A 25,278-nucleotide genomic window follows, 5' to 3' on the forward strand; every position below is an offset into this window, starting at 1 on the left:
TGTAAGGAAGTATTCTTAGTATTCTTTCGGTGTTAAGAGCACCAAGAGAGAAGAATATCCTCAAGGAGGAGAGACAGGGTACGAGGTTCCTCCATACCTGAAATTGTTTATGTAATAATCTAAGATAGGTCTGATAAAGACCTTTTGTGCCCTCTGTAATGCTTTTTGCGCTACCGCTCACAGGATGAGTATGGGGTGCACAATAAACTAACCGCCTCCGGCGGCAACAAATCAAAACAAAAAACAAATCACACCTTCAGGAGCAGATCTGACGAAGCTCAAGACATTGGGAAGTAGCATATATGGAGCAGAAATGTGCCAGGATCCAAAAACTGGAGTTTACTCTTCACAAATAAGATCGACACACACATGTCTGCGTGTCTTATGCAGGAAGGACACGTGCGTCGCTTGGCTCACTTCCTGGATATTCAAGAAACAGCCTCGACAGCTGGAGTGACAACTGAAGAGTCAGAAAAGAAATATGTTGTGTTTCCAGCCCCATCACAGGAATTCCAGCACCACCACAACAAAAGATACTTAAAAGCCTATCGTGATTCAGTGGGTAGTACGTGAGTTCTCAAGAGTTTCTAGTCGGCACAGCAACGGCCCTCACTTTTGTAGGTCGGTGTTCGATCCCCATTAATCCAAGTAGTTTGGCACCATTTCTTTATACCGTCCTCATATTCCAGCTCCAAGGTACTATCTTTTAGCATACGGGCTTATCGCTTTCTCCCATATCCATATTTTCTCAAAATAAGAGTAATAATGTAGGCTTCGACTTTCATTGTACAGCTAAATTATCTACTTGACGCCATAAGCTCACACGCTTAAGTAATTAGCATGATCTAACGTACATGTGCGTTGAAGATTAAATTTCAACATTATCTAATTCACCATAAAACCTATGAGATTATACAAAATTATTATATTGCGTATTCTCCACTTGATCACATTTCAAGTTTATGCTAACCCTAAAAAATACATTTTTTTTATTACTCCCTCTAACGAAGGCAGGGATTATCGTGCGCCCGCCAGCGACGTTCCGGCAACTTAACGACCGGTCTGCCAGTGAGGCTTAAGAACCCTAATTCTTATCACCAACCACGAAAATTATCTGATGTTTAGTGAGTGTGTGGAGAGGCATAGTGGTAGTTTATTCTTACGGCACGATAACCTTTCTTACGGAACGATAACCTTTACTTTCCAGGGCGATACTTTCCGCCTTACCGTACGATAGCTTGTAAGACTCCGTAGTTGATATTAACACCCGGAGTGAGTCAGGTGATGACGAGCGGTTATCGAGATCTCTTTCCGTTATCTAAATAAGATATCTAAACCGTTATCTTTCCGCAACAATGATTGCGGAAAAATACGGTTTACACTCTTAATAAGAGAGTTTACTGATGCAGTATGATAACCTCAACAACATATATCCTTGCGGTTAGAGTAAAGATTCTGAATTTTCATGAATAATTTCTGATATTAGGCATCGAAGGGGTTTGATATCTCAATCCGTTATGGAGTTATCCAATCCGTTAAAAATATAGCCTATTAATATATATATATATATATTATTTTTTACAGATCGAGTGATGGGTATAAATAGGCAGGAGTAAGGTGAGGTACAATACTTGGACAACGCAGAAGGCCCATTGGCCCATCAGATGCACCCAATTGGCCCATCCGATGTAGCCCAATGGCCCATCTGATACAGCAGACATACAAGCATAATGCATAGGTAATTATAACATAAAGAGGTAAATATATACAATAAATTAGTGAGACAAATGTTTTTCAATGATTCTACTTAAATCGCCCTTTAGCTGATCTATTAGAAATGGATCTAAGTTATATAGACCACTGCTAATATTCAAATTACTTTCTTTGGTGATCTGTATCAAAGCGGATTCAATTATGTTTCTGTTATAGGTGCTTTTACAATTTGTTATTGAAGACGCACTCTCCCAATCAATTTGGTGAGCTTTTTCTGACAAATACAGTCAGAAGTTTTTGCAGTTTGCAGTTTTGTTTGTGCATTTGTCAGAAAAAGCTCACCAAATTGATTGGGAGAGTGCGTCTTCAATAACAAATTGTAAAAGCACCTATAACAGAAACATAATTGAATCCGCTTTGATACAGATCACCAAAGAAAGTAATTTGAATATTAGCAGTGGTCTATATAACTTAGATCCATTTCTAATAGATCAGCTAAAGGGCGATTTAAGTAGAATCATTGAAAAACATTTGTCTCACTAATTTATTGTATATATTTACCTCTTTATGTTATAATTACCTATGCATTATGCTTGTATGTCTGCTGTATCAGATGGGCCATTGGGCTACATCGGATGGGCCAATTGGGTGCATCTGATGGGCCAATGGGCCTTCTGCGTTGTCCAAGTATTGTACCTCACCTTACTCCTGCCTATTTATACCCATCACTCGAGCTGTAAAATGACCTTCTGAAGATGTATTTAATATACGAAAGTACTTAAGGAAATTTCCTGTTTCATTTTTCCTCCGTGGTCTGACATTGTCACATTCTTAATCACGTGTTTATTTTCGTGATATACACACATATATATATATATATGTGTGTGTGTGTGTGTGTGCGTGTGTGTGTGTAAAAATCACGAAATTTAACACGTGATGAAAAATGTGACAGTGTCAGACCACGAAGGAAGAATTGAAACAGGAATTTCCTTAAGTTCTTTCGTATATTAATACATCTTCAGAAGGAATGAGAAGGAACGAATTCCTACTGAGTGTGTGTGTGTGTGTGTGTGTATAGTTAAACAGAATTAAGTCGTGTACTTGCTAGTAGTACATAAAATTTCGCGGATGGCAGCGCTGCTTCTGACGCAAATAGGCTTTTTTATGCATTTATTTTCGCCCTAATGCACAGGTTCCATAACGCTATGTTATCTTTTAAACAGTTCAGCAAGTGTTTCGTCTAAGGCCGGGGAGTTGTCTTACATCAGGCGTTATTTATGACTTGCTATAGAGTAGAACAATTATCTTAAGAACAGGTGTTATACTTGATTAAGGCCCGGCAGTTATCGTGCATCAGGTGTTATCCTGGACTAAGAGGCCGGGAGTTATCCTCCAACAGGCGCGGCGAAGAGCGTCGACTGATGACAACGACAAGAGGTAATTCATAGCTAAACGCTCACGATTTTTATCAGTAGTTCAAGCGACGACGCCCAGCACGAGGGAAGAGGGAACTGATTGGGGAAAGTGGGGGAAGGGAAGCTAAATGGAAGGGGTAAAGGAAGGGACAATGGGGGGGTAAAAGGGTCAGGAAGGATAATACGAAATGATTAGACATTTAGGCACAAGAAAAAAAATAAGAAGTGTCACGTACCATACAATTTACATTTTCTTTTTGTCCGACGAGAGCACGAGGCAGCCTATCAGAAGGCCGCCGCCGACACAATACTCGTTCTGATTGGCTCTTATCAACCAGGGAACTCTCTTTGTTGTGGCAGCCTTGGTATTTAAGCGGTTGGCATTAAACTAATACAAGTCTCGATCCAATATGATTTACTCAAATGTTGGTGTACAAAGCCATTATTATTTTATGCAGGAAATAGTGTATGGTGAATAATTTAAAGGTATTTGTTGTGGCGGCAGGACTGAGTGCATTTTGTTCAGAAATTTTTGTATAATTCCTGAAATATTTTAAGATACACAGTGAGTTGTGAACCTATTAATTAATCTACGGGTTATTAACAAGTCTTGCTGTTTACACCATGCGACCTTTCCTCCTCCCTCCCTACCTACCTCCTCCCTACCTACCTAGAGACTAGCTCGAGCTCGGTGGGGCACCCCAATCAGGGAGGATGGGCTGATCATGGAAGGGTACCCCCACCTGGAGGATGAGCCAAGCAGTGCAGCCCACCTGCAAGTCTGGACCTCTCACAAAGTCAATAATTAACTCAACTTCTGGCTTGGTAAAGTCCCCCACTAGCATTAAAGTTGAAAAATAATATTTTCTGCCAACAGAGCTGGAAGCCTCCAACACGTCATTATGCAGCCTCATGAAGATAGACACAGCATCAACACAACCTTCCCCATACTTTGGCCAGCTGCATGAAAATGTATTCAGCTTAAACACGTTTGTTTATTAATCATTCCACAAAATTCAGAGATTTATACGCGCGCCATGACGAGTGGATGAATTTTATGTGCATAGGCAAACAAGGGTATTTAAGGCAATGCCTTTACGCACGTTTGGGAGGTGGTTGAGTGGATAAGATGTGGATCTTAAAGAGACGGGTACACTGGTTCGAACCCTCGTTCTTTGGCTCGTGAAGAGGACAGAAGTGTCTTGACGGCGTCTAAACACGTTCGTCGTTCTGAGTTGTAAACAAAATCTAAGGTCAGTTAATGTAACCAGTTAGCAGCGCAGGTGTGTGTGTGTGTGTGTGTACTCACCTAGTTATAAATGCGAGGATTGAGCTTAGGCTTTGGTACTGCCTTTCAACTAGCGTGCAGGTTCCTGAGCCAATTGCATGCTATCATATATACATGTAAAACTGTGTATGGAATCTGCCTCCACCACATCAATTACTAATGCATTCCATTTGTTAACTACTCTGACACTGAAAAAAATCTACCTAATGTTTTTTGTTGCTCATTTGGGTAATCATTTTCCACCTGTATTCCCTTGTTCATGATCCATCCGTGCTAAATAATGCCTTTATCTACCTTGTCAATTCCTATGATAATTTTGTTGGAGGTAATCATGTTTCCCTCAACTCTTCTGTTTTCCAGTGACGTTCGGTTTAATTCCAGCAGCGCGCCACACGCCTGGATCCAGCTGGACAAATGTAATATGCCAATTATTCTCATAATCAACTTGACTGTCAGAGTGGATCAAGTGCTCAGAATGAGTGCAAAATTACCCAGGGGAGAGTAATCTACACGTAATCTGCGTCCTTGACTCGCAATCGGGGATGCCGGGTTCGATTCCACGGCAGGACTGAAATGATTAGGTACGTTTCCTTTCATCTGATAACTCTGTTCACCTAGCAGTAAATAGGTACCCAGGAGCTAGACAACTATTGTAGATTGCATTCTGGGAAAGGTCTGTAGTTTGACTTTGGGAGAGACTTAAATACAAGTCTACAAATTTCCTGTCCCCCAAAAATGGGACTCAATTATAAGAATAACGGAAATATTAAATGAACAAATCCACAAGGGCCGTAACGAGGGTTCGAACCTACGTCCGAGAGGTTAAGGCAGCGTCTGGGATCCTCTCGGAGGTAGGTTCGAACCTACATCACGGCTCTTGTGGATTTGTTCATTTGATGCATCACCCTATTGTGATTTCTGTGTGTAACGGAAATATTGTTATTTTGGCCCATTCGAGGCAGCTCATTACATTCACGCAAACTCATTTATATATGTCTAACCTGCGCTTGAAACAAGCAAGTGATGCACGTCTATTATAGTATGCAATAATTTGTTCCATAGATCAACAACCCTGTTTCCAAACGAATATTTACCCAGGTCTTTCCTGAATCTAAATTTACCAAACGTATATCCATTGTTCGTATCAATACACTGACAACAGAAATAAAAACCTTTAGTAAGGTAGCAAGTAGCCTAAGATGACCCTACACAGTATTAGAGTATTTAGAACCACCTCTGGCGTTCCCCCAAGTTTCAGCCCCCGCTCCTGTACCAGGTAACTCCACTCCGGGCTTACCATAGCCGTGCTAGTTGGAACTTTTTGTTCCCAGTAGCTGAATCTTAAATAACCACCTCTGGCGTAGCCTCACAGCACAGACAAACATCTTCCTTCAACAATATATCCACCAACTGCCAATATGTTTACAAGCAAAAAAACAAAAATCTCCCCGACACTCCCTCGCCTCCCGGAAGGTGAGAGGTGTTTGTAAACACGATAATTTCCAGGACTGACGTTGGGAGGCGCTGCGGCGAGCCGGGCGTGACGGAGGTAAACATTGACATCCTACTCCTTCCTCGTGGGCCGGGAAGGCTGGATGTAAGGCGGATGTTTGATGTGGTATTTACCCATTAGTACTTACCTATCAGTACCTATGGGGGGAGCGAGATCAAGCTCTTTATGCCCCACCTAGTATACATTGTTTCACAAGTAGGTAGCCTTCTCTAAGTTATCTAAGGCAAGGGAAGGGATGGGAGTTTTGGAGGGGAAAGAAGTGTGTTGGAAGGGGAAGGTAGTGGTATTGGAGTGGAGGAAGGGAGGAGAAGGAGGGGAGAAAAGGGGTGTTGGACAGGAGGGTGGTGGGGAGGAAGAGGAGAGGTGTTGGGGCGAGGGAGGAGGGTGTTGGGGCGAGGGAGGAGGGTGTTGGGGCGAGGGAGGAGGGTGATGGAGAGGAAGGGAGCACACCAGCGATGAGGGAGGTAGCGCTTGTGTTGTCAGCGGCCGTCAAAACAATGATGCTGATCCAGCGTCAGTCTTGCTTTGAGGGGGGGGGGGCTGATCCACACACATTACACAAGGGCGCATCATGTATTACCCTTAAGGGTCATACTCTCGTGCGCTGGTCGCAGGAACACATGCCTTACAGACTGTACACCCCAGTTCCAATACGCCCGTCACCATCTCTCGTGTGCTGGGAGTCGAGTGCGTAACATCCATCTCCAGTGTTTGTTAGACCCCTCTTCCTCTCCTATCCCCTCTCTCCCAATCATTGCTCCTCTCCCTCTCCTATCCCCTCTCTTCCAACCATTGTCCCTCTACCAACACCACAAAACTATTCTCAACACCGCATACCCTCCAGCAACACCGCAGACCCGCCAGCAACACCGCAGACCCGCCAGCAACACCGCAGACCCGCCAGCAACACTGCAGACCCTCCAGCAACACCGCAGACCCGCCAGCAACACCGCAGACCCGCCAGCAACACTGCAGACCCTCCAGCAACACCGCAGACCCGCCAGCAACACCGCAGACCCTCCAGCAACACCGCAGACCCGCCAGCAACACCGCAGACCCTCCAGCAACACCGCAGACCCGCCAGCAACACCGCAGACCCGCCAGCAACACCGCAGACCCTCCAGCAACACCGCAGACCCTCCAGCAACACCGCAGACCCGCCAGCAACACCGCAGACCCTCCAGCAACACCGCAGACCCGCCAGCAACACCGCAGACCCGCCAGCAACACTGCAGACCCTCCAGCAACACTGCAGACCCTCCAGCAACACCGCAGACCCGCCAGCAACACTACGAACCCACCCATGCCCCGAAACCCTCAAAACATACAACCATTTCAACCAATGTTTCCTCTTACCACTGCGGCTTTTTCGGGATATTGCTGTCGTTTAACATGTTGCTCAATACATACTGGAAATGGTCACAAGATAGCGCGTTTATATGCGAAATTGACGTTGTTAGTACAGTAGTAGATGCCTATCATAACAGTTGTGCAAGACGACTCCTCATTCCTCTCAGGACACATAGCACACAGTACACTTGCGCAGAGAGTTTGAAGAATAACAGTGTCAAGCGTTTGAGCTGAGGCTCAAAGTTATTTGATATCCTTCCACAATTGAGGCTTAAGTCTCACTAGTGAAAGGGGTTGGGGGGGGGGGGGGGGGTAAGAGCATACTTTTCCCAAGGTTCGAACCCAGATCCTTTCAGTTTTGAAGCGAGTATGCTAACCAACATACATCGTACCTTGTGTATTTTGCTTTTATGGAATTAAATTACGCATTTTTATATAAAATGAGCTTTGTAATACACCACCCATTTGATCACAGTGAACATGTCACTGCCTCGTCGTGTCACTGAGGCAACCTACGACTGCAGCAAGGTTCATGTCTAGCCTCTAGCCTGGTTTTCACAAAGATAACGCCTTCGTATTGAATCAAAACAAAATAATACTAACAAATGGGAAGGCAAAAATATACAATTCTGCACTGTGCACAACTAAAACATTTTAACATGGAATTTCATATCTTGTTTATATCAATAAGCGTTCATCTAGCGCAATTAAAATCTGCATTGACAATAACTGCGTGTGGCGGGCCACTGACATCCCCAGTGTACAGCTTGTCCAGTGTGGGATTTGCGGTCAATATTTGTATTATTGCAATTTACCCACGTCGTAATTGGATGCTTTGAATAAACTCTAAATTTCAAAATGCGGTTATTTCAATTACCATCTAAATTACAATTATCAGTATAAGAGACTTATTGTCACAACTTGTAACACAAAGGTCTCCACTACTGTATATGTATTGTAGTATTTCCTTGTAAAATTGATGTATATATGATTTATATTGTATATTATTTAATAAAGATCAAAAATAATAATGTGCACATAAACAAAACCCTTGTGCTTGTGAGCTGTTTACTCTATATACGAAAGAAATGCACTGAGTCTGTTTACAATGTATATTAATGACCGCACAACAGACTACATCGCTCCTTACCTTTTATTCTTCCTTCCTCGCCGAACAACAACGTAGATGGTTCCTCACTGCTTGTGAAACAATGTATTAAACTGTCATTTCAGAAAACAAAAAGTCTAACTACCTCACTCTCGGGGCTGTTTCAAATTGTATCACAAACAGTTCAAATGCTCACTGTGAGTCATGTATACCCTTCGCTCACCAAAACCACAGCATTAAGGTAAAAACTAGTCACTCTTTAAAACTTTGCTATTTTTAGTAAGAGAAGAATGTATTCCGTAAATATTTGAAAGTCAAATGCGTTGTTTTTCCTCCGCATGAACTGCCAGAAAGGAGTTGCAATTACCTTAGTGCCGATTTCAGTCACCAGGTGTGCTAGTGTTTGTTGACATACCTGCCTAACGCCATCTATTGGTCGACTCAATAATTATAGGAATGAATGCTTGCGATTTCATTAAAAGAAAATAGTGGGAGTCGGAGATCGACTTCCGTATCCACATCTCTTGCATGTACTGACTCATGATATGAACCAGCATGTCTACAGGACATGTATACAGAGAGGTGTATCCTACTTCACAGAGTATATACATCGAATTTACTTTAGCTGTGAACACACAAAGGTCTATCCCGCTTCTCGGTGTATATGCACACTAAGTTTACTTTAGTCATCAATTATATAGAAGACTAAATTATACTTACTAGATAGTAGTTAGGTTATTCTGGGGGTCTTAAAAAACCTTTCGCGGTTCATAGTGAAATACGTGTCAATATATTTTTCCATTTTACGTAAATGCCTTCTACATTCTAGAGGGTGAAGAAACAGCTTCAGGAATAGACACATCGTACAGAGAACACCAGTAAACTAAAATTACATGTAGGAGTTAAACATGTATAAGTGTGGGGGGTTCCCTTCTCCCCATTACCCGCCTTCTTGGGTATGAACAGGCCTTAATTGTCGTGGGCAATGAACTCTAGGATCAAGTGAAGCAGTTGTTCAGCCCGATGTCAAGTTCATTTCAGTGTTTATTAATAGGGCAAACGTGAGAATAAAGATCTCTCCTCTCTCTCTCTCTCTCTCTCTCTCTCAAATCCACATACACTCGATTGGATGCAGCCTGCAACAGATGACTAATTCCAAAGTACCTATTTCTAAGTGAGCAGAGGTATCAGGTGAAAGAGACAGCCCGTTTATTTCTGTATCAGCCAGTAGTCGAACCCGTGTCCGTGGACTGCGAATCCTGAACTCTGTCCGCGATCGTTTGTGTTGTGTGTGGGGGGGGGGGGGGAAAGAGGAATGGACGTGTATGTGGGTGGAAGGGGTGAGTGTGTGCTTGAATGTGTATCTATGTGGGTGTGCATGTGATTGTAATATGCTAAATATTTAACAATACAAATTAAGCCAGAAACAAAGAACAATGAGTTGTTCCGTGTATACAGGATGACGTCAGTTGGTTGCTAGGGTGCAGGGTACAGCTTTAATGTATCGAGTGTTTCCCATATAATCTCGTTAGTTTGTCCTTTTTTATTAGTCTAATCTCTACAAATTACTGTATACCGGGGCTTGGCCCCACTGCTGCGTTCGGCCAGAACTAAATAGATTCGAATATCAACAAAATCATGCTACCACTAATTTGGGAAACACATTTCGGTGTCTCCATTTATCAGAGTTACACACAGCTCTATGTCTGGAACTGGACATGTATTAGTGTTTACTGTTAACCCGGTAATAATAATTAAGCATTTGTATGCTATATTTTGCCTGCGTGGACAGGAGACTAAATTTACATAATCCTGGAAATCAGCCAGTTGGAGAAGAGGCCTCTTTTTTAGATTACGTTAGAAAACTTATAAACGTTGAAAAACGTATAACTGTGCAGGTCTATTGGCCTATACGAAGTAGCTCCAATTTATATCAACCCAAACTCATTCATTCGTTTGGATTTGACCATAAATCAACACCCATGTTTCCAAACCAGTATTTACCCAGGTCTTTCCTGTATCTAAACTTATCCAATACATTTAATCGATTTGAGAATGGTCCAGGACGGACCGAAACGTCGTCGTCCCTTCACCTTCTAGTGTGTGGTCTGGTCAACATACTTCAGCCACGCTATTGTGACTCATCATCTGCATAGCTATTACAACCCCAATTACCTTACACAAGTCATTCAGACAAATAATGCAAATTATAATATTTAATAAAGTACACACAGCCCAATTTTTATTCTGCTGTCCCATTAACAACTCCAAAAAAAAAATAGTTTTGTTACTGAGGGCGCTGAAATATATGAAGTCCTGCACAATGTAGTATGAATATACATATATATAGCGTCATGTTTGAAAATATTTTATTTGAAACTATAAAAAGCCATTTTGTTGTTGGGATTAAGGCCTATCAACCTCGGGAAGGTTATCAAGATCAACGCAATAGCTTACCCCAAATATAGGGTACAGAAAGTATACTGTACTTTGGTACTGTGCGGTGTAGGACTAAAGTAAACAGTTTACACTGCTAATTGAGCTACACTTATCCTTGTATACATATCCCTGACGGTGAAAAATATTGCAAACTGCAATATATTAGTAGTTCAGTACAGGGAATATTTATACACATCGAAAAATATACTCTGCTTCTCGATGTATATACGCTGAGAGTTTACTTTAGTCATGGACTATGTTGAGGACTAAAGTATACTTGCTGGTTGTCTGTAAACTGTTGTAAGCCTCAATAACCACTATGAAGTTGCCAGCCCTTAAGACCAACACCAACTTATGCCGAAATGCATAAGTTGGAAATAATGCCGGATAAATGGTTAACAAATATATCTAATTCATTAGAGATGATCTCAATAAGATACTGAAGATTCCAACCGAAAATTCGGTATAGCGTAATGAAAATTTTTCAAGGAAGAAAAGGCATTCTCAAATTTATCCATTTATGCAAGGCATTCTCAAATTTATCCATGGTGTTTTAACAATTTTAACCGAGCATTCTCAAATTTATTCAAGGCAATCTGCAATGTATCCGATACGTTCTGGAATTTATACATAGAATACTGGAATCTATTCAAGATATATTTAAAATTATCCAGGGCAAATTTTAATTTATCGTAGATAAATTAAAATTTGTCTGTGATATACAAAGGATTACAGAATGCATTAAAAAAAAAACTGATCCACAAACTAACATTATTCAAGTTCATGTAAGTTATTTAGATTATTCAGTGCTTTAGGGCTTAAATAGAGGCTTACAAGGGGTAGCTGGACAACTTAGCTGGATCTGTTGTTGTTTTATTCATAATGTTTACTAAGTTGCTTATACCTGCTTGTACGGCGCCAGCCACCTCGGTGACGGGCTTGTAGCCGCGTTTTTCTCCCAGACTGAACAAGGATACTTAGTGGGAGAGCGGTGACTAATTATTTTTGTCTGACTTTGATAATGATAAGATTTTATTTATTACTGTATGATTTACATATTGCTATACAAAGGGATATATTCTAATTTCATCTAGGTTTCATTTCTTGACAGGACTGTCAAGAATTTGGGTTTGAGGAAATCGAGGCTCGTTTCAGAGTGGGCTGTGGTAAGGCTCCTGTTAATGTCAGTAATCTGGTTGTGTCTTGTATACCAACCCTTGGAGCTTCCGGAGTGCACTCCATGCAAGCCATATTGGTCGGCTTCCAACTTGTTGCAAATGCATTTGCACTCAGTGCAAATTGGGGCACCAAGATAGAGTGCCGTTGGATCTAAATGTATGTCTGTTCCTAACATAAAGGTCCCTTGTATGGTGGACCAACCAGTTGCTGGGCTGACAATCTCCTGTTGTGACGTTACAGCGCAGAGCGAGTTATAGACAATTCTCTCCATAATGGGGCTGTTCCAGCTGGACTGTGTCTTGTTGGGTCTGGTTTGTGCGTTGTGGATTAAAGACCATTCCAATGATTGGAGCTTTCTATGAAGGTTGAACCATGTAACCCTAACGAATCACAAAGGTTTTCTAGTAGGAATTCTTTCAGAAAATAATTATATGTAGAGGAAAGGCTGGCAAAACACTGCGAGACTGCAGACACCAAGACAATCAAATCTGACAGAGTTATCTCTTTCTACCCTACGTCAGGAAGGGGGTCGAAATCTTTTCCTATAATGGACATCAGAAAGGTGTCATATTTAGTTTGGTGCTGGTGTGGAGAAGATCCCAGAAATCAAGTTAGCTTTGAAGGGATAGTTATCTTGTGAGAAGGTAGAAACCATTGTCTTAATCCTTTCATATATCTTCTTTAGCTCAATTTCTATACAAAGGATCATAACAATTCAAGAAATCCTTAATACCTGCTTAAGCTCCAGCATTCACCTTGGTATTTTCAATGAAATGTACATAGTTTTACCTCTCCATGTAAGTGGGATCTAATTAATAACCAAATTTATGAACGCTGCTTGGTAAAGCGGAAAATATTGGAAAGAGAGAGAGGGGGAGAGGGAGAGAGAGAGAGAGAGAGAGAGAGAGAGAGAGAGAGAGAGAGAGAGAGAGAGAGAGAGAGAGAGAGAGAGAGAGAGAGAGAGAGAGAGAGAGAAAATAAAACAAAAAACTACACAACCTTTCCAGTGTCTGGCCGCTTTAACGGTCCCGTGGACATGAGTGACACCCCCCCCCCCCCCCCCCCCGCGGCCCTCACTCACTCACATGATAAACACACAAGAGAAATATTGGGAGCCAAAGCCGATTAAATTTTACACCGGACTTCATAAATACTATTTAGGCATTCATATATATTAATAGCATTAGTATATTTTGTATGTATTGTGTATATATGTATTAGTATATATTGGGTCCTGGTAGTACAGTGGTGTTCGTTCTCGACTCGCAATCTAGAATTCCGGGTTCGAATCTCGGGCAGAACAGAAATTGTTGGACGAGTTTCCTATCACCTAATGTACCTGTTCACCTGGCAATAAATAGGTACCCAGGAGTTAGTCAGATTGTTATGGGGTTGCATCCTGGGAAGGGACCAGTAATTCGACCCTTAGGGAAGGGGAGGGTTGTGGCCTCGTTATAAGCCTAACATGTACTGTATATATAAACTGGCTGCCTGTCCCCCGACACAATGAATTATTATTATTATTTTGGCAGCCATCTTTCATGTAGACAAATGTTGCTAAATATGAGACAGAAAAAGTGAGATCAATTATTCTAGCACGAAAACTTCCAAATTTCTTATGCACTTGAGTTTCGCTTGAGAAGGAGCTTGAAAATTAACTCTCCAAAGTTCATTTTACGGTTTTATAATGGTCTGACGCCGAGATGCGTTGCGTTGGTCCTGTCAACATTTTCAGCGGCAGAGTAAAGTTTGTTATTCTGTACTGTAATATAGACTTTTATAATAGGTAGTATTTCTTTGATTGAAAATAAGTTTTGTTTTAATTACCTTATTATGGTTGTTTTAGATTGTGAGAGTCCAGCCACTTGGGCTGGACGGTAGAGCGACGGTCTCGCTTCATGCAGGTCGGCTTCCAATCCCCGACTGTCCAAGTGGTTGGGCACCATTCCTTCCCCTCCGTCCCATTCCATATCCTTATCCTGACCCCTTCCAAGTGCTATATAGTCGTCATGGCTTGGCACTCTCTCCTGATAGTTCTCTTCCATATCCTTAGATTGTCTGATACTATTACAATAGATTCCATTTAAGAGGACTGTGGAGTCACAATAACGTGGCTGAAGACATGATGACCAAACCACACATGAGCATTGTGGAGAACAATTTACACCAGCTGCGAGAGGGAAACAGAAAGTGCATGAAGACTGCGAGTTATACGGCCGGGGAGACAACATATGGAACTGATATTGGCTGAGAAAACTTGACTGAAGCCTCAAAGCCTTGTGATGACACCGCTCTACACGGAACACTGGGTAAGAGAGAAGTGGTCTACCGTCTAGAGTCCAATAAAAATATATTATTTAAATGCACAAGGGACGGAAATTAAAGAAAACACTGTTGAGGGCATTTTAGCTAATGAAACGGTGACGCTAAATATTTGGAAAGAAGGCCTTCCACTCGGTGAATGATGTGTTGCATGTGTCAACAGAAAGCATGACGGTGATTACAAATTGTTAAGGATTTGTGAAAAAAGGAAACAGCTAAAATATGTTTGTTAGCAGCACAGTATGTACACGTGGTATTAAGTGGTGTGAAAATGAGTTCTAAGTAGCTGTGGTCCCCTGCAGGTTTCAGCTGGAAGAAGCCGTTCCAGAGATATAAAACTTTACCCGAAATTAATCGAACTGGGCCTGGAAGCCATATTGGCAAACTCTTCCCCATTCTCTGCAATAGTTACCTCCTGTGTGGCAGGTAACAATCCTTCCTTACCCCCTTCCTTCCCTTCCCCGTGTTCCCCTCCCTCTCCCTTGTTCCCTCCCTCCCTCCCCCAGTAGAGCGCCAACGCCCGGCAAAAATAAAGAATTAAGCCTGGAACACAAAAGACTTAAAGAACATGACTTCCAGGCAGGAAATGGGGAAAAAGGTGGGATGAAGGGTGATGGGGGTAGGGAGTGAAAGGGAGTGAGGTCCGAGAAGGGAGAATTAGGAACGGGAAGGATAGACGAGAAAGTGGGGAAGAAGAGATGGGAATGGGGATAGATGGGACTTGGAAAAGAATGTAATGGGGGGGAGGGGCTATAGGGGGAGGATGTACGACATGGGGATTGAAGGAGACAACAGATGCGCGCGTGCGCACTCCCCCCTGGTAAGGGCGCGCGTGCGCACTCCCCGCTGGTAAGGGCAGATTCAATTTTGGAAGTTCATATCCGGACTCATTACGGCCACCAGGCTGAAAACTGCCACACACGTTGACGGTGTGTGTGTGTTTACCTATCAGTGACTACGGGGGAGTGAGGTTTAGCTCTTCATGCCCCTACTACTACTAATGTTCACCAGCGTCCCATATGCTGCCAGTGTCACCCTGTCCACGTGTGCCCCCGGGGGTCAGTGTTGGGATTATATCCACTCCCAGCTCTCTCTTTCCAAGTCCTGCAGCTGCTCTCCATTTATGGTGTGGAGTCCTCCTGGCCGTCTTCCTCCCTTACTTCATTACCTTACTCTTGATGACCAAACACACACCAGGAGATGAAGAGACGACGATCTTTCGGTCCGTCCTGGATCATTATCACCTAGTGTGCAGGTTCGAAACCTCGTGACTCCTACGGATTTTCTCATTTATGTTAAAATTAATTCTAAGTGCATGTGTTAGGCTGAGTGATACCTTGTTGATGGGGTTCTGGGAGTTCTTCTACTCCCCAAGCCCGGCCCGAGGCCAGGCTTGACTTGTGAGAGTTTGGTCCACCAGGCTGTTGCTTGGAGCGGCCCGCAGGCCCACATACCCACCACAGCCCGGTTGGTCTGGCACTCCCTGGAGAAAACTATCTAGTTTTCTCTTGAAGATGTTCACTCCTAATGTTATTAAGCTGTGTGGTAATGTTAAGCTGTGTGGTATAATTACTCTACACCCACTCTGGACACTATTGCGTATTCCAGCACTGGACACTTGTGTATATATATACACAAGCCGGACACTGGTGCCTACAGCGACGCCGGACACTTGCGTATGCCTGGAGGCTGATGCGTGTACACCATGTGAGAGCAATGGTCAACTTGTGGAGGCTGAGATGAGATGCGCTGACCGCCAGCTACCACACACAGATGAGACCTCACACACGTGGGTCTGGGTTCCTGGCGCAGACCTCACCACTACCACCCACACGGCACGCACACCACAACACACACACATGACATACCACACACATGACATACCACACACATGACATACCACACACATGACATACCACACACACGACATACCACACACACACGACATACCACACACACACACGCCACACCACACACACACTTTACCACACACACGCCACGCCACACACACACATACACGCCACACCACACACACTATACCACACATATACTCTGGAACGTGTACACCTGTTGATTAACGGTTGAGAGGCGGGACCAAAGAGCCAGAGCTCAACCCCCGCAAGCACAATTAGGCGAGTATACACACACTATACCACACACACGCCACGCCACACCCACACCGACAAATTATTCTAAACCGACAAATTCTTGGGTTATTCGGACTCAAAATCCCTCTAAACACACAGCTCATGTAACATGGATCTGACTTCGAGTGGACTCAAAATGCCTGACAGTAGTAGTCCGTCTCTCTGCAGCAGCTCCTTAACTCCAAACACCCAGCTGGGGATCTCTCTGCTTTCTCTGCTGACTAGTTATATATAATGGTGGAGCGGGTCTACAGGATATAATCACTCGTTCTTAAGTTATGTTTACTAACAATTAAGTTAAGATTACTGGAAAAGTAGGAGTGGACAGTGATAAGTGACTGAGAGTTGATTAACTTTGCTGGATGGGTGATTCCTTTCAGACGAAATTATATAATTTGTTTGTGAAATATTTCATCAAGTGTGGGTGTGGACACGAGGGTGAGGTGGGAGAGTGGGGGGACAAGGGCGGACACATAAGATACGCCCACACCACTTCCTCCATTCACAATCATTACCAAGGCCATCATTACGTAGGTCCCATAGTTCACATTCACACAAGTCATACACTCCGTGCACGTGTACACTACACACATGCACCCTACATACAAAGCACACACACACGCGCGTGTGTGTCCACCACACAAAACAAGTAAAACCCACACATACAACATACACAAATTCACACACTCGTCAAACACATGCAGCCACACACGCAGTCCACCACAATTCACATACACACAACCCACCACAATATATACACACAAACCACCACAGGCCACCATAATATACACATCACCGCAGGAACACACACCAATTTCTGCTTGAATATACACAAGACGTGGGGCAGAGCACAGGCAGGGAGGTCTGAGCACACCGTGTGGCCCAGTTTCAGAATGCTGGGCATCACTGGTGTACACGTTCAGACGCTCCCTAACTCCATGTGAAGCAGTCAGCTCTTAGAGTCGGCCACAGACACAGACAACTGGCTAGACGCGAGAAAAAGATCGCCATCGACGACGACGACGCAGGAAACACAGTGGGGGTGACGCAGGAAACATTGTGGCGGTGACGCAGGAAACACGGTGGCGGTGACGCAAAAGTAACAGTGGCGACGCAAGAGAGAGAGAGAGAGAGACGCCGTCACGTGGCGCGAGAGAAACAGCTGGTTCTTGGTGGGTGTCCACTCGGGCCACCAAGGCAGCAGCCAGAGGCCACAGCTTCCAGGAGAGTCCACCGCAGCAGCGGTGTGGCGCCGCTCCTGAAGGAGGCGAAGGAAGGGGGTTGGGTGGGTGTGGGGAGGGGTGTAAGGATATATAAAGGAGCCCATCCTCGAGGCAAATCCATTACCATGAGAAACCACACCTGTCCTCAAACCACCTGGATAGTTATCTAGATGTTTGTGATGGTCTAAAAACATATTATGGTTTCAGTACTAGTCTATGTGTAAACTGGCAAGTGAACCTTTGTCCTGAACAGAGATTATTCTCAAGTTATAACTTTAGTGTATTATAAATAGTAGGTTTAAAGTATAAAAAGTATAAGCTGAAAACGTTTTCTTTGATTAATTTGGTTTTCTGTAAACGGAATTCTCGGGTACACTCAAATAGTTTCCGAATACCATATTTCACATTATCGTCTATAATACATCGTACTAACGTAACCAAACGTAATTAAGCCTAACCAAACCTTAATTTAAAGCAACGTTAACCTAACCTAAACATGGGTAGAGAATAGATAATAGCACTAATTATGTTATCGCTCTCAATCTATGCCAATGAACAGATTTCCTCCCTGACGACAGGTTGTATACACAAGAAGAGCCTCTATAGCACCCTCCGACACCACGACAGCCCTGCCAGACCACTAACTAATAAAAAAGTCACCACTGAGTAACATTTCATTTAAAGCAGAATAGAATCTCAAAAAACAAGCCGTGGAGTACCTTGTGAATAAGTGAGCTGAGAGGCAGGGCGGCCCCCCAACACCTAGCAACAGTTTGGGGGAGGTTAGGGAAGGGCTACTGCCACCCCCAGGCTGCCTCGCCTGCTCCCTGCTCCCTCCGCCACTTATGGCCTGACCTCCGCGCCTCGCATGACGATTTTCACCTCTGCGCTTCACCGACCACCCGAGTAGTCGACCGCTGACATGAACATTAAGTTGTCACGAGCGACGCTTCCCACGAAATTACTCAAAACCTCCATGGAGTGTCTATAAACACAACTTGCTTTTTGTATTATATTATATATATATATATATATATATATATATATATATATATATATCTTTGTTTAATGTTGATGTTCAGAAAAGTGTCTCGTTACAGGTATTTACGAGGCTTGGAGCGGTGTGTTACGAGATCCGTCCCATTTGACGCCTCGACCAATAGAGCAATAAACAGTGGTCCACCCCGAGGACCGCCCCAACAAGACGGCCACGGCCGCCCTAGGCCTACTACAGCATGGAACAAATTAGTCATTAACATCGCTAAGTGAGGAGTGACGACCCAGCTTCCCTCCGCTTCACGCTGGAAATGACGATAATTACAGGAGACGTCATGGTAAGTGTCCAATTGTGCAGCTTGTACTGTGTCCAGTTCGTGTCTGTACTGTGTCCGTGTCCAGTTCTTGCAGCTTGTAGAGGCGTATCGTAACTTGTGTCCCATCGGTCCTCGCATTACTTATACTGTATAACACACAGAAATCACAATAGCGTGATGCATCAAATGAACAAATCAGGATAATTTCCCGGTTACAATTCTTTTAACCATGTTGTAGCTCAGTCGATTAAGGCAGCGTCTGGGAGCCTCTCGGACGTAGGTTCGAACCCTCGTCACGGCCCCTGTGGATTTGTTCTTATACTGTATACTTACACGCTCGGGCCACAAGCGTACACAATGAATTGCTGTTTTGTATAAATAAATGCTTGTTGATTTGTGGAATCAATTACCGGGTTACAAACGTGTGACGTCTGAGGCAAAGGTGAGTGAGGCAGGAGTGAAGGAAAGAGAAGGAACGCGTGACAGGTGGGAGAGTGACAGGTGGGAGAGTGAGAGGCGAGGGAGTGAGAGGTGAGGGAGTGAGCAGGGCCGCGTCATCACCTGACGGCCACCACAGGGTAAACAAGCCAACATTTACATCAAATTAAACTCCAGCTCCACGCCCCCGCCCTCCACACCGCTACCGGGATGATAAGGGGGTGAGGAAGAGAGCATGGTGTGGGAGAGTAAGGCAAGAGTGGAGGGAGAGGGGCAAAGGGAGGAGGTAACAGACAGACGAAGGTAAGGGAGTGGAGGGGTGGGGGGGGGGGATGGGGTAGGGGTGGAGAGGAGAGGGGGTCCCCCACCCCCCTCACGAAGGTGAGTGGGAAAGACCATTACGTCCTAATTCTCTCACCTGTCGCCTGTTTCACCAAAGCGATTTTTTAAAATAGCAGAACACGCGAGTATATTGTCTGTCTTAGCTGCGTGACGCAACACCTCGGGTGTCACGAAGCTGCGTGACGCAACACCCCAGGTATCTCGTAGTTGTGTGACGCAACACACCAAATAACCTGTATTAATTAAACACAGCCCTTAAACTATTATGTAACCATATGACGCAAGCCAGCCAGCCACGTGATCCCGTGACGCAAGCCAGCCAGTCACGTAACCCCGTGACGCAAGCCAGCCAGCTACGTGACGCAAGCCAGCCAGCCACGTAACCATGTGACGCAAGGGAATTCCTTTGAGAGACTCCGAGGAAGTTGATGTGATGCTCGGATGAGCATAATTAATCCTCCTGACACGAACAGTTTAGCGGAGACCATTACCGCCGGATCAGCGCAATGTTAGGTACCTTCAAGGCCGACTGCAGCCTTCTCAAGTTGAATATAATTACGGGTTGGAGGCATTATCGCCTTAATAAACCAACATAATACATTTTTTACAATCATTTTCACGTCATTTGCGGTCAGATGAGGGATGAGCGCCGTCTTGACCAGGTACCGAGGCTCCACCCTGGTGGTAGACGCGGGCGAGGCTCCACCCTGGTGGTGGAGGCGGGCGAGGCTCCACCCTGGTGGTGGAGGCGGGCAAGGCTCCACCCTGGTAGTGGAGGCGGGCAAGGCTCCACCCTGGTGGTGTTCCATAGGTGGCAACTTTGAAGCATGACGTCAGCGTCTATGATAATGGGCTAAGGTTTCCAGTCTTGGTCCTGTGTCTTAATCAAGGCTTGAGGAGGGGTGGGGAGGAGGACGGATGGCAGGATATTGGTTTGTGAGGGGACGGGCCAGGGGTAGAAGATCCACTCCCACAGCTGGTGATCCACGAAGAGATGTCCCACTCCCACAGCTGGTGATCCACGAAGAGATGTCCCACTCCCACAAGTCGTGGCCCAAGAGCTTAGATCTACTGGTGCATTACAAACACCCTCAATCAATTATTAAAAAATAAAGCTAGGTAAAACCTGCCAACATCAATCCAAAAACTTTATATCCAAAAACATACGACCAAAGAGGCACATAAAACCGGACATACATAGATGTCAGAGGTTACACATCTCAAATCATGCATCTGTACATATTCACAGTAGTCTACGTCCTCAACTCACAACTGAGGGATCCAGGTTCTATCCTCAGGCATGACAGAAACGGTTGGCTAAGTTTCCTTTCACCTAATGCTTCATTCAGTAAATAGCTACCCTGGAGTTAGGCAACTGTTGTAGCATGCATCCTGGAATAGGTCAGTAGAAGGCCTAGAGGGGAGTCCGATAACCCTAAATACAGACGTTCTGTTCCATACAACGGAAGTTAAATAAGTTGAAACACTTAGGAGAAAACACAAATTCGAACAAAAGAGAAAAAGATTAATTTAGAACAAAGAAGGAAGGACTCACAACAGAGATGGAGCAGGTTAACGAGGAAGGAGGAGGGAAGGGGAAGGAAAGGAATGGGGAGGGATGTAAGAGGGATGGGAGTTTCGTGTCCTCATCATGGTAAGATAACAGGTACAGTGATGCTCGGATAGCCAGACGTGATTAAAAACTTGTCTGGCATCTTGAGAGTCATTGCATTAGTTACCTTAGTCATGGTCAAGACCAAACCTGCCACTCAAGAAATATCCCACCTCCTCTCACCTGTCTCTGCATGATGCCTCCTCCCACTTGTCTCTGCATGATGCCTCCTCCCACCTGTTTCTCCCCTGACATTCTTAGGGGGAGAATAATTCCCAACACTGATGTAACTCCTTTATATGTAAACACTCATATATATATATATAATAAATGGTAAGGGTGCTACATAAGTGTAAGGGGAGGGACACAAAGGTTACAGGGGAAAGGTATGAAGAACTGTCATGTAGTCACTATCAGGTCGCCCGCTGACCTCAGCCACAAGCATCCGTCAGCTGGGAATAGGACAGGAGACAGGGGGTGGGATAGGACAGAAGACAGGGGGGGGGGGAGGTGGGAGCAGATGCAAGAGACACCTGGGACTTACAAGGCTAGTAAGTACTCCCCATCCCACTCCCGACCCCAGGCACAAGGTCCTCATAGGTAATTACATCCGGCCGTTAATGACGCTGTTTGAGGCGTGACCTCTCGTGACCTGTTTACTACCCAGTGACGCCACCATCCGGGGTCACATTGCCGTAACACTTTTTTTGTTTTTATTAATACATTAGGTACATCTGCATTAGTGCAGCTACCCTAGACTATATGAAGTGGAGTACAGTGTGTCAAACAAGATAACTACGTGATGCTATAAAATCAACACATTTCACTGCACACGTATGAAAGTCTCGGACATATTAAACACATTTTTCAACAGGAAAAAATATTCGGAAAAAATATTTAAAAAAGAATGACAACAACTTTACACATAATTGAGAAATCCTTTTGAGAGAATCTAGTAATGTTGAAGACATTAACTAATGTTTAATATAGACTTTGTGCATATAAACATGCACAAAATATATGACCGTAAAGTTTGTGTTCTAATATACGTCGACCTCGACAGGTTAGGTGGGTTGCTTGGGTTCGTACGTTTTTGGTTAGTCAAAACAGTTTTATTTTGTACTGAATGGTAAATGGTGAGATGCCGAGAGTTCAATTCCACCAAATGAGGTTTCCACCTTCCACCAGCTGTCAGACAGGCATACTAACATTACCCCGGGACGCCTTTAATACCATCTGCCAACGCAGTCTCATGACCATCACCACCTGTTGACACTTTGTTTCAGCCGAGCACCAGCTGCCTACACAAGTGCCGCCTGTCATCAATACATCGGGACAATTACCACCTGTCTCCCTCCCATTAATCAGCATAAATAATAAGTTGGTTAATATAGTTCCTCCGTCTGCCCTTTCTATAGTCACGAACACCATAGAAACAACTATAACCACCACCATCTACAGCGCCACTTTCAGTACCACCTACATCACCACCGTTACCTGTGGCAGGTGACGAAGTGCTCAGGACTGGGTGATTCATGTGTAGTCTCTGGTGTAACCAGGTCTTTCAATGTGACGAATAAAACAAGTTAAATGAAGAAAAGTTCCAGCTCCTCAGCTATGGTTAGCTTTATCCATAACAGAAGATATTACTTTAAGCAATATCACATTTAAACAACAACAAAAATATACAACAACAAAAACTTGACAAAGGTACACTCATTCTTTTCAAGCATATTTGAAGCAGAAGACAGTGGGTAACTTTACAATATTATGCATCTAAGCAATAACACTCTCTACTGTATTATCCTGAGTGATTGATAATGAGGCTCCAAGCTCATAATATACAAAGGCAGTTGCATTTCCTCTATTTTTCTCGACTGCATTTTATATATAAATATACAAGTTGCATCCAGAACCTGCTTCAATAATCTCGGTTCAAAATGGCCAAAGCAGAGCTCCACGTGTGCAGAAAAAACCAACGGAATGAGTATGGGAGCCGTAACGCGGAGTTTTAAAAGCCGTGAGCGAGCTATAAATGGTGAATTATTTTGCTAATAGAAAAAGACATTAAAAGCCTGGATGGCTGTCATGGGGCAGCGGAGGCAGGGTAAGTGTCCTGGATATTACCATCATGTCGACACTACTAACATACTCACCACATGGAAAATACAAACCCATGTTTTATGGTTACATAATAAAAATTTTATATTATATTATATATATATTATATATATATATATATATATATATATATATATATATATATATATATATATATATATATATAATTATATATAAATAAATATATATATATATATAATTATATATAATATTATACATTATATATAAATATTTTATATATATATAAAATAATTATATATAAATATTATATTATGATTATATATATAATCAATAATAATAATATTATTATTATTATAATTATTATAATAAGTGTGTGTGCGCGCAAAAAATGTTTTAATGAATCATTTCATTCTGGTAAAAAAACAACGAAGCTCTAGGCAACACCGTGGCAGAAATTTGCCAGAATTCGCCCATTGCATTTCTGGCAAATCTGTGTTTGTTTCTGTGTCGTTAAGTTTAATGTCTCCTTCGCAACACATTGTTAATTAGTCTTTTTTTTCCTGCGAGTGTTGCAATGGTTTCAAATATCCGATTTATTTAAATACATATTGATACTTTCTCTGCCAGAAACATTGGCAGTTGGATGTATTTTTGTGCAATATTTCCAATAGGTCTTTTTTCCGGGGTGACTCATATATTCATATAAACTTGTTTTGATGTTGTTTCCATGCGCAAATACCACCTCAACAGTCGGTATGATCTAATACTTTGGCTTATCGAGGTTCCTCCCCCCTGGCTGCCGGCCAACTACTGATTTTCCTCAGGATGCAACCCACAACAGCTGCCTAACCCCCAGGTATTTATTTAATGCTAGGTGAACAGAAGCATCGGGTGAAAGAACCGTGCCTAATCATTTCTATCACGTCCAGGGATCGAACAGGGGTCCCTTGATTGAGATCAGAGGACGTACACTACAGTGTTAGTATACTCTATAACCAATTTTGTTAGCATTTTAATTGTAATGTTCACGATATACAAAATCTAAACTCTGTGATTTTATGCTATCACTTTAACTCCAAGTGTTTGTGTGAGTGTGTCTCGTAACTCCTATGTAGCCACAAGACAAGACCACATTAAGGATATGTGTTGTATTTGATAGAGATAAACATCTCAAAACAGGTACTTCCTGTCTGGCGGCGTCACCCTCACCCCCGCCCCCACACACAAACAATCAAGTAACTCATATATCAGGTTTTTTAATTTGATGTAAATTGATGTGTGTTGTCGCTCACTGGGTGGCCATCAAGTCTCACCACCATCACTGCAACCTTTGTGCACACCAACACACTACTACTACTTATCCTCCACCACCACCACTGCAACACGCCAGACACATCACTGACAATACTTAGGGTCAATAATGAATGCCGAGCTAATGGTAGAATGAGCAGATACAATGTTGTTACTTGAGGTATACAGTGTTGACTCACTTTACCCTTCACCCGAGTGCTTGAGGGTCTTTGCTAAGACTTGGACTGGCTTCAGGAGGGACTTCCAGACTTCCTGTGAACTCAGTAGAACTCCGGTTGTAAGACTTTTAACGAGTCAGCGATGGTACAGCGGTAGAATATGCGGCTAGCAATGCCTTGGTCGCGGGTTCGCGTCGCCTCACAGACCCAAAGGATTTTCTCATTAATGTATATCACGTTAGTGTGATGTTGATGTGTGTATCTGATCTTTACTGTTGCGGCTTGTTTGTCAGCGGGAAGGAATGTAATTCAAAGACCTGTTGCT

At 43.4% G+C, this 25,278-nt stretch overlaps 1 protein-coding gene across 1 annotated transcript in view; it reads right to left on the minus strand.

The window, feature by feature from the left end:
• The window catches only part of LOC123769005 (uncharacterized), a 312,934-nt gene that overhangs the window by 238,845 nt on the left and 48,811 nt on the right, over positions 1-25,278 (minus strand). The gene's annotated exons all lie outside the window — the stretch shown is intronic.

This window comes from Procambarus clarkii, chromosome 64, assembly GCF_040958095.1.
Source record: "Procambarus clarkii isolate CNS0578487 chromosome 64, FALCON_Pclarkii_2.0, whole genome shotgun sequence".
Lineage (NCBI taxonomy): Eukaryota > Metazoa > Arthropoda > Malacostraca > Decapoda > Cambaridae > Procambarus > Procambarus clarkii.